Below are 11,205 nucleotides of genomic sequence, written 5' to 3'. Positions count from 1 at the left end.
GGAAAGAAAGAAAGAAAGAAAGAAAGAAAGAAAGAAAGAAAGAAAGAAAGAAAGAAAGAAAGAAAGAAAGAAAGAAAGAAAGAAAGAAAGAAAGAAAATAGTGGCCACACCCACATTTCCCAGCAGTCCTAGCTGCCACATCACCAGTCAGCAATGCTGTCTGCTCACCTTTGAAAGCAGCAGCCAAGCAACTCTCTAAACCAGGGCTGCCCATCTCGTGCTTTGCCTTTCCATTAGCAAAACGAGTTCCCACCAGCCCCTGAGGGATGCCTTAGCCTTTCATCATGCCTAGTCATGAGCCTGAAATCCAGGAAGAGCCATCCTGAGGAACCCCGGCAAGGTGAAGCCAGGTCTCAAGAGAAATAGCTTGCACGTGAGTGACTCTCCTCCCTGCCTTGCCCCGGGCCAGGGCAGAGAGGGATGGGTGAGATCAGGGGAGGGGCCATTGGATCATCCACTCCCACAGAACACTTCTTATCTTTCAGACAGGGCGCATAAGGTGGCGATCTGGGCCAGGAAATTCTCCTGGCCACTGGAGATCGGGCTTGATCTCCAGCTCCCTGCGTTTTTGCTTGGTAGAAGACCCAGGTAGCTAAGGTGAGTTCTCCGTGTCACGGCCATGTGTGAGGTTCAGAAGCCCATGCAGGTCAACAGTCACAGGGAGGGTGAGACTTTGAAGATGGTGGGAAGGGAGGTAGATTTTGTGTAGCTTCCTAAGGCTCTATTTTGATTTTTCTGAACGTTCCGATGTGCCAGTAACCTCACTACCAGATGTCTGCTCGAATATAGTTCAAGTGTGAGATTCCATGAGAAGGTTTAATGCTCTTATCTGCTTTGGGAAGGTTGGGGAAAGGCACTGGAGAATGTCCCTGCCTACTAGATAAGTTGGATGAAAGGGCAGAATTTCTTTCATCTTCTGTTCCCTACCTTCAATTAAGCACTACATAAGGAATCTTTTTGGCTCATTATCCCAAAGATTCCCCAACTGGCTACGGGTATCAAGCAACAAACCTCTGGCTACATGATGCTTCCTGGTTCCTTTAAGAAAGAGCCAAGGCAGACTGGGACTCACAAGCCGAAGATTAAAAACTGTAGAGTCACAAGTGGCAGTGGGGTGCTTTCAAAATCCTCTCCAGTGTCCTGCCTGGGCACCACTCCTTTCCTCATCAGCCTAAACTTTCTCCAACCCCCAGTCAGCAGCTCAGTAGCCAGCCAACATTGGACTTGTGGTGCCGAAGAGGGGCCCAGTAAAAAATATCCCTTGTATGGCAGGCTCAGCTGCAGAGTGACCAGCCATTCTGGAAGACCTAACTCATGCTGATCAAAGCACCTAGGGTGTGTCCTTCCTTTCACCAGCAGCCTTGGCGCGCACCCACACGAGCTGTGCTTGTGAGCAACTGGCCCATCCAGAGTTTCAACTCCAGTCCCCGGACACACAGGATGAATTAGTTACCCATGGAAAGTCAGATGCTCAGAAGTACAGAAAATGCCCTTGCCTCGTCTTTCTTCTGTGCAAAGCCTAGAGATAGCAACTGTAACATGTGTCCTTCTTTGCAACGGGAAGATTCTGAGACAGAGTAAAACGTTTAGTGCAGCCAAGTCTGTCTGACTTCCAAGACCTCAGGTCGTCTTACATGCTGTGATGTTTGGTCTTTCAATGACATTTGATCCATCTGGGAGCATAGCACAGGGCAGAGAAGGTCACACAGCCCCTACACACACACACACACACACACACACACCCCTAATGGTAAATTTCTATTGACTCTAACGTGACAGACGTTCGTGGTGCCTATCTGCCACACCCATAACAATTCTTTGTGTTCTTTACTGGGGATGGAATTAGCCCATGGATACCTGCAGAGCACAACAGAGATGGAGAATGTGTTTGGATAAGAGTCTTTGCTACTAGGCTCAGAAGGAGTGAGATAGCAAGGGATGTGGGAGAACAGCCAGAGGCGACAGGAAGAGCCGCCATCAAGATATGGTGTTAAAGACTGCCCTTGCTTTTAGGATTTCTTATGGAAGGTACGTAGCATACCTCAGGGACGCTGGGTTAGATGCCCTGTGGATATGGTTTCGTTAGGATCATCTCCCAGATCCTGTGCCAGGTTTCAGTAAGAAGCAAATACAGATTTACACTTGACAATATGCATAATTAAAATTAAGAGAGAAGATTTATCCTTCCGTTCACATGAAAGCGACGTCCTGAAGCCCTGTTCTTGATACTGGGACCTCCATAGCACAGGCTGCAGGCAGTGTGGGAGAGAAACAGCGCACAGCTGTGCACGTGCTAGACGTTCACTATGTGGTAGGAAGAAACCAACTCATTCTACTGGTTACAGCACACAAATGACTGAGAACCACGAGAAAGAACCTGAACTCGCTGACCAATTACACATACTAACTCTGTAAAAGATCATTTATCTCAAGAGAAATGAAGCTGGTGGGTGCTTAAAAATTGCTGTAGGTCTTTGAGACATCTGAGATATTTCTTTATTTCTAGTTCATAAAATAATTCTTTGCCTCATCAGTGCAGCATCTGGGGTCCTATTTGTAGGAGCACGTGTTGACGTTGGAGTGTAAGCAGGGAGACATGAGTCCTCATTGTGTTTGGAGACCAGTCCTGTTGCCCGAAAAGCAACCTGGCTGTAGAAATCAGCAGAGTGGCACTTCGCACACTGTGATTTCAACATAACAGCGCTATCTGCTCCACTCATTCAAATTGTTATCTGGAGAGGGATAAGCAAATCTCTGTGAAAACAAACAAAGTATTTAAGACAATCATTTCTCAGAGATTCCTTCAGAGAAACCCACACTGGTGTTTCCTGGGAGTCATTCTGTATGTCTCTTCTTATGCTTAAAATCTATATTAAAACATCTTTATTAATCATATATATGTATATGTGTGTGTGTGTGTGTGTGTGTGTGTGTGTGTGTGTGTGTGTGTATCCTTAAAATATTAACATTAGCTGCAGTGTTTGCCATTGGGGAAGGAAGATTTAATGCAGAGCCGAAGCGCTGAGGGGGAGAGTTTCATTTTAATGTAAATACCTTTACATCTTTTAATCACTAAACAACATTTCTTGGGTCCATATCCAAGGGGAAAAATGATTCCTTACTCTTTGTTTCAAGTCACCCTCTTTAGCACAGGCTGCCCTGCAACTTGGAATACAGTCTGTCTGGGTATGTTTCATATCTGGGAAGTAGGATCAGTTTTGTAGGGTCTCTTACTAAGCCTTAAAAGCTTTAAAAAAAAAAAAAAGTTAACCAAGCCCTGGTCCCCTTGAATGACTCACTTGTGGCAAGTAGCACATGTCAACATCATATAGTGTTTGTTCTCTTGGCTTGCTACTTTAGTGAATGTGTCTTGGGATAAAGATTCACACTTAACCCGTCTTATTATTATTAGCCATGAACGAAAACGTCCATCTGAAACATACTTGATTTTTAAAGATGAATACAGAAATAATTCTTGGTAGGTATGACATTTAAGTGATAGTTTCTAAAGGGCCACTTAGTTTACTTAGAATAGGTTCTTCTTTAAGAGAGAGAGATGGAAAATTAATTGTCACTTTTGAATTTCATGGATGGAAACACAAGATTATACCCTCCACCAATTACCTCATTCACTCCTGTCAATTCTGGGGCAAAGTTCATACTGTGTTATAAGGTTCGAATTGTTTTGTTTTAACCAGTGCCAGGGATCACTGTATTAGTGACCTGCTAATCTTATTTCTCCCACAATGCTGGAGTATACAAGGACAGTGTTCATGAGGTGAGGGAGGGCAAAGTCTCCAGGCAAAGACTGAGTCTCCATCCTTTCTCAGACAAGTTAAAGCAGAACTTTTGTTGCGTGTGGGATTCTTATGCACCGTGTGAGGAAGTTTGCTAACCACTGTCAAAGAGGGAAATTTGTTTGTGAAAACAAACAAAAAACCAAGAGCCCCACCTCCACCCCCCCCCAACACAGTGAGGCATGCTCGTAACCATAACATGAAGGAGGCTGAAACAAGGGAAGAAGAGTGTTCATTTGAGGCCAGTATGGAATGGAAAGACAGCATGCTGCACAGAGAGACGCTACCTTGAAAGGAAAACATCAAACTAAAGACCAGTGACCTTGGCTTTGTAATTATGTCAGTGATTGTGACTCTGGTTTTTCACAACTACCCTCCAGTGACCAAAAAAAGCAGACTGATTTAGTGTGACCCACGCAGCACTGCAAGAGATCAATATCTAAGCAATAAAGGCTTTTAAATACAATGTTACCAAATCTCTCCTCCGTGGCTCAAAGAGAGCCAAGACATCATTACTGATTGGGACCACTGTGCTTCAGGTGACAACTATTGGATTCGGTTAGAAATTCTCTAAAATGTGACATATTTTTTTGAGCACGCTGGCAGCACGGTCAGGAAGGTTCTGGTTCCGGGTTCTCATGTTAAGACGTTCCCCAGCAGGAACGTGCAAGTCACATTCCCAAATTGGGAAGAATCCAAAATGCTTCTCGTCCCAAGCATTTCAGAACAGCCAACAAAGCAACACATGGGAAACTTTCGAAGTAATGGGTTCTCCTTCACAATATAGAAAAGGGTTGGCTTATTAAAAGATGGATTGGTCAGAGTTACCCATAGCAGTGAGTTTTTGGCTACTCCACTTTAGGACCCCAGTGAGTTGCATGCTCCCAGCTAGCTACCCACCGGATCCAAGGATGAAAGACACACACACACACACACACACACACACATTAACTTATTTTTGAAATGCCTTGGCTAGCTCAATGACTGGCCACTTCTAATCCTCTGCCTGCTACCCTAGGCCCAATCAGGGAAGTGGCCAGTGGTCATTTACCCAAGATCGCACATGGCTGTTTGGCTTTATCTCCTGAGGCTCCTATGTCCATCCATCTAGCCATCCTTCTTCCCCCCCCCCCCNCATCCCTCTTGAGCAACTCTAAAGGTCCCACCCCATCTCCCTTTGCCCAGCCATTGGCCGCTGACATCTTTATTGATCAATCAAAAACCAACTGGGGATAAGGACCTTTAGTATCTGGACTTGCGGATTCCCAATTGAATCAAAGCATTAGAACCAATCTCCTACAGTTACCAATCAATATACATTTACAAGGAGCAGTGATAGAATGTGAAATCAGAGTTCCTTTTTCAGGACCCTGATAGTTGGGATCAATGAAAGCAATAAGACATAATCACAATACCATACCAGGGCACAGTCACATGGGACCCCTCTTAAGCTTATTTGTTATTTAATTGGACAAAGTACCAAAAGGGGTCCATTTCTAGAGGGAGAATTCGAGCTGTAGTTGGGAGGTAGGTTAAGTGTTGGAATGCACAAGCCTATTGCAAGAAAACGAAATTCAATTAAAAAAGGAAACTTGTAGGGGGTTAGAAATTGCCTAGGATCAGGAACACAAAGCTGTTACAATATGTTAATGAGGCAACCAATAGCTTTCTATTCTCCGATGAGCTGAAAAATGACATAATGACAAGCCTGAAGAAAGACTTACCTTTAGCTCCTGGTTTCATGAGAGTTCAGTCTGAGGCTACTGGTCCCACATGTTCCAGCATCATGGTGATGGACTATGTGGTTGCGTGGGCTCTTGATTTCTACACAGACAGGCACTAGACAGAAGAAAAAAAAAAAAACAAAGAAACAAAAAAACAGAGAGGACGGTGGCAGAGAATACAGGTCTGAAAGATGAGGCCCCAGGGCCTACTTTCTACAGCATCCAGTCCCTCCCATACTTACCTTTGTTTTCTACTTACCAATAACATCATTGCGCGTTTATCAGGGTATTAGTCCTGTCACTCAGTCAGAGCCTCAAGGTCTAATCTCTTCCGTAGAGATTGTCACAGAACGTATAGAGGTGTGATTTGCTGATGTCCTGGATAGTTCTTCATCTACCAAGTTGGCAAACAAGATTGTCTATCACAAACGCAGTTTACCCAACTGACTTAGTTTGCCTGAGGTGGCTTCTGAATTAGTGAGTCCTGGGTAAACTTGGATTGCTCAGTCACCCTAGTATGGTACTAGCCAATAAGAAAGACCAGCCACATGGGATTATTTAAATAAAAATTAGTTTTGCTTTAGGGTAGTGGTCACATTTCGAGTGCCCCAGGACAACCTTGTAGCTACTTGCTATGTCGGTGATCAAGGAAAAAAATAGAAATGTTTACCATCACAGAAAATTCTGCAGGGTAGTGCTGAGCTTGAAGGCTATCTCTTGCAGCTTCCTCCAACTAGCATCCTTGACACCAGCACACTAGTCCAGGGTTGTGCTTGCTCATATGATGAGGATGCTGCCCCTGTGCGCACACGAAGCCTGCTGTATCAGGAAACCTGCAGCAAACTGTTTCTTGGTGTTTGTATCAGGTTTTTGACTCTGTGCCCTCAATCGGCTTAGCTCTCCGGAATGTATGAATACCTACTGGTGCTTAGTGGAAGTAGGGGCATGACATTACACATATTTAATGTATATGCAAAACAAAGCCACTTGACCCTTTTTTAAATTGTCCACTAAGCATGAGCGTCCCATTCATTTCCTTCCATTATAGTATCTCCCTTGATGTGCTGCACTGTGGGACTAATGGCTGATGTAGCTTGCAGCTGAGGGTGGCCATTCATGAGGGAAACTGCCGTTTGCAATGGGATGACTTGTACGTCCACTGCAGTCCTATCCCAAACATCATTTGGATGATGGGGATGTAGTGGCGATAATCATAGAGAGGACAGCCCTCTTCCCTAGGGCAAAGGCAACTTCGAATCAGAAACAGAAACAAACTGCCTGTCTGACGATCCACTCCTGAAGGATCTGGAGTGTGAGCACAGGGATTTGTTCCTTTCAGAAAATTTTATTGACTGCTGCTCCAGTTCTTGCTCCTATGGCATTCAGACCAGGGAGAGAGAGAGAGAGAGAGAGAGAGAGAGAGAGAGAGAGAGAGAGAGAGAGACTGACTAACACATTTACTGATTTTAAAGGTATAATGTAAATGAAGATTTGTGGGGGCTGTGTTTGCAATGATGCCGGTGGGTGTGATGATATCTAGTGTTTGTTGGGAAGTTCCCATAAGGCAGGCTCGAATCTGCTTTACATGGGAAAGTGTAGGGCAATTCTTTGGAAATCAAGATGCTGAAAGGAGCCTTGGATGAAAATGTGGCGTCTTATTTTTTTAATATTTCTAATGAAATTATAATTTAAGCAAAGGCAAACTCTTGTAAATTATTTGGAGAGAAAGAATCTTAGACTAATGAAGATGGTGGGTTTCATTTAACTTCTTAAAATGATCATTTCGGCTAGGCAGTGGTGGTGCATACCTTTAGTCCCTCAGCACTCGGGAGACAGGCAGGGAGATCTCCTTGAGTTGAAGTCAGCCTGGACTACAGAGCTAGTTCATTCTGGAAAATCTACTTCAACAGTAGTACACAGAGTTCCAATGGGATAACAGGGTTCTGAGTTGAGATTTAAAAAATATTTTATGATAAATATAATAATTTTTGAAATTACAGCTGGCATTTCTGCCAATTGTTCACCCTGTGTATAATAACTTATGTAGCCCCTGTGTATAATCAGATGGGCTTCTTCAGTTGTCAAAAGACCTAATAACGTATGCCTTAGTGTTGTAAAAAAGAAAGGCATGAGACATTATGTACAAAGTGCATAGCATGCTTGGGCCATTGGTATGCTTAATAAACATTTCTCTTTATTTATACAAGTGGCATATTTGCCTTAATAATTTTATAAAAATAATACATAATATTAAATGGACACTGTCTACTAATGTTTACTATAATTCCCATTCTTCGGTAGTTCATTTCTTTCTTAGTTAGAAATTCACACCAAGTCACATGGATCCACCATCTTTTTGTCTTGTATCATTAATGACCTTTTTCCTATTTAAAGAGACAAAGGGAAGCTAGACTTGGTAAACCCCCTGTCTTGTTCATCCAGGTTGTCTTAACAAATATGCCATAGACCAAGTAGCTTACACAACAAAAACTTATTTCTGTGTAGTCATGGGGAGTCCAGGTTCATGGTGCCTGTCCACTCAGTTACTTGTGAGGGTGCCAATCATGGCTACATCCTCACATGAGGCAGAGAAGGACAAAGTTTCCTTCCTATGGTCTCTTCTGATAAGGGCATCAATCCTATGATGAGAGCTTCCCAAAGACCCCCATCTCCAAGTACCATCTCACTGGTAAATAGAATTCCAACATAGGGATTTGGGGAGAAGGAGCACACATAGTCCCTAGCCCTCATGTTCTGTTCAGGGGCTCACAGGCAAGGGATGGGAATTGTGTAGCACTGTCTTAGGAATCTGAGCATGGGAACAGTGGCTTTCTTTTTTGTGGAGCTACTAAATGACCTACCATTCAGCTTCCTACTGTCTCCTTCTGGGCTACAGAAGAAAGTGGTGTGGACCTAGAGTACCAAGCAACTTCCACAGCACCTGTTTCCTTTATCATCCTTAGTTTACTGAAGTCATGAGGACTAATTCCATCTTTAAATGGGGAAAAAAATCCCAAGTTTTCCAATCTTTCCTGGGGTCTATTTACTTAATGTGTATTTCCTTCATCATTGATTTAACCTCATGCCTACTACCCCATTTCTTAAGAACAATGGTACAGAGCAAAAGGAGAATTTGGGAAGAAAGTAAAACACGCATGAGTACAAGTGTGGTCTCCTCAAAGAAGAGTCACCAAGAAGAAAAGGTCTTTAACTGATCATATTTGGGGCTATATATTTGAAATTGGTTTATTGAGTCCTGAGAATTTGATAGGTTATTGAATAGATTTTAATTTCCCATCTTTCTTTCTCTTCCACTGAAAATACTTCTAATTATAATTTGATCTCTGTTTTACTTAAAACAGATGTCAGATCAACATTCTTTGCTGATCTTTGTACCCTATCCCTTATTTTTTATAACCCTCGCTCACTAGCACGCTAATTCCTTCTGTCTCTCAGACTTGATGATAATTCACCAACCTTGGACTTCAGGTCAATTTCAGATGCCCTTTCCAATTCCTGAGAAATGTAGTGGGGACTAGTGGGAAATTCTGGGTCATGGATGTCTTAATGGAAATCCCCAAATTAAGAATGAAGGTTTCCTTCAGTTTGAAAGTTAATGTTGGCCTTAAGACAATATTTCCAATATTCTTGGAAATTATTCCCCCTGAATATTTTCTGGAAAAAATCATAATGCTAATAGCTGGCAGCCTCATGGCAGAACTGTTACCTTCAGCAGAAAATATATCTCTAAGTTGTTCCCGTAGATGCGTCTCCCAAAGCCAGACACTTCTTTTAGATTACTAGAATGTTCTCCTCAGTTGGTAGCCACAAGTGATAATGTTCTCGTTCTCAGCCTATGGATCCCAGCTCCTCAGGGGGTCTAATGATCCCTTTCACAGAGGTCACCTAAGACCATTGAAAAGCACAGATATTTACGTTATGTTTCATAACAATAGAAAATTACAGTAATAGCTGGGCGTTGTAGTGCATGCCTTTAATCCCAACACTTGGGAGGCAGAGGCAGGCGGATTTCTGAGTTCGAGGCCAGCCTGGTCTACAGAGTGAGTTCCAGGACAGCCAGGGCTACACAGAGAAACCCTGTCTTGAAAAACAAAAAAACAAAAAAACAAAAAAAAAGAAAGAAAGAAAGAAAGAAAGAAAGAAAGAAAGAAAGAAAGAAAAAAAGAAAGAAAAAAGAAAAGAAAATTACAGTTATGAAGTAGCAACAAAAATAATTTTATGGCTGGAGGGGTTACCACAACATGAGCAACTGTGTTAAAGGGTCGCAGCACTAGGAAGGTTGAGAACCACTGCTCAAGATGCTGTTCTTATCATATTGGATATTTGCAATATTATTATATTACCATATTGAATATTTACAACCCTATGGGTTATGTACAGCACCCATGTGGACTTTCTCATCTAATGAGCCCTGCAGAGCTGTGAAAGGCGAGCTATATTACTGCCTTCATTTCACAGTCAAGGAAACACATATAAAGTTTTACTGCCTCACACATGACCACACAAGTGGCAAGAGCTGAACCCACAATTTGAAGTCAAGAACTTGACTTCAGAGTGTACACTGTTGACTGCTTGTGAAAATGGTTTTCTCTTTGGAGCCCACACACTTTCAGAAGCCAACACAAAATGGCAAGGCAGCAACCTGGCCTTGTTAAGATTGATGTGGTCTAGTGGTTGCAAGCATTCACTCAATCCTAGAATCTTAACAGCACTCTCACTGGCTATAAACAGCTTTGACCAACAGTGGGACAGTAGGCCAAGGGTTAGACTTTCCTAATTGGTGTTTTGACTGCTTGGTCCAGTGTATTCTCCCTTAGCTTCTAGTAAATATCTACTTTGAAAAGATAGCCAGCCTGATAAAAAAAAAATGCGTGCTCGTATGATGACCACTAAAAACCCAAAGAACTGTATAAACTNTCCTTCCTGCTAACACAGTGGCAGCAAAAGTATCTTTGAGAAGAGCCGTAGGACATTGTCACTGAACATAGTAGAGACACGGTGACATCTCAGAACAGAAAAGAAATCATCACGCCAGCTATTCAACTAAGTGTGCACGAAAACTATCCCCTGTGGAAGACAACTTTGAGGAGCTTTATCTTTTCCCATCTGCACCTTTTTCGTATCCTTTTGGACACGATTCCTTTTGAACCCTTAAGAAATGGACAGAGAAGGAAAGGCAGAAAGAAGGTCACGGCAGGGATTTTTTTTTTTACATCACTCGAGACAAGGAATGCAAGGGCTGAGTCAGAGTTATGGGACAAATGTCGCTCTGAACCTCTAAGAACTAGCTAAAATTCTTCTGCCCGACCCAAGGAATCCATAGTTCATAAAACAACCTCGTCCCCAGGAGGCCATATTTTCAAAAAGCGTACCTTTGTTAGAAATAATTAAAGAGATTTGGATTTGATTTCATCTAATTGGGGGTTGGGGGTCACTTAGGAAACAAATTGGAATCCCTCAGATATCTTGAATATTCTAGAGGACACTGGTGGGAAATGGTCAGTGACCATGGATGCATCCAAGTCCATCAGAAAGCACCTCCATAGAAGTTGAGTATGGCCTCATATGTCCGTGACCCCAGCCCTGGGGGACAGAGGCAGGCAGATTCTGGGAGGTTGCTGATCAACCATTGGCACCAAAACAGCAAGCTTCGAGTTCAACAA

Source organism: Mus pahari, chromosome 16 (genome assembly GCF_900095145.1).
Source record: "Mus pahari chromosome 16, PAHARI_EIJ_v1.1, whole genome shotgun sequence".
Classification (NCBI taxonomy): domain Eukaryota; kingdom Metazoa; phylum Chordata; class Mammalia; order Rodentia; family Muridae; genus Mus; species Mus pahari.
This window is presented reverse-complemented; position numbering follows the sequence as displayed.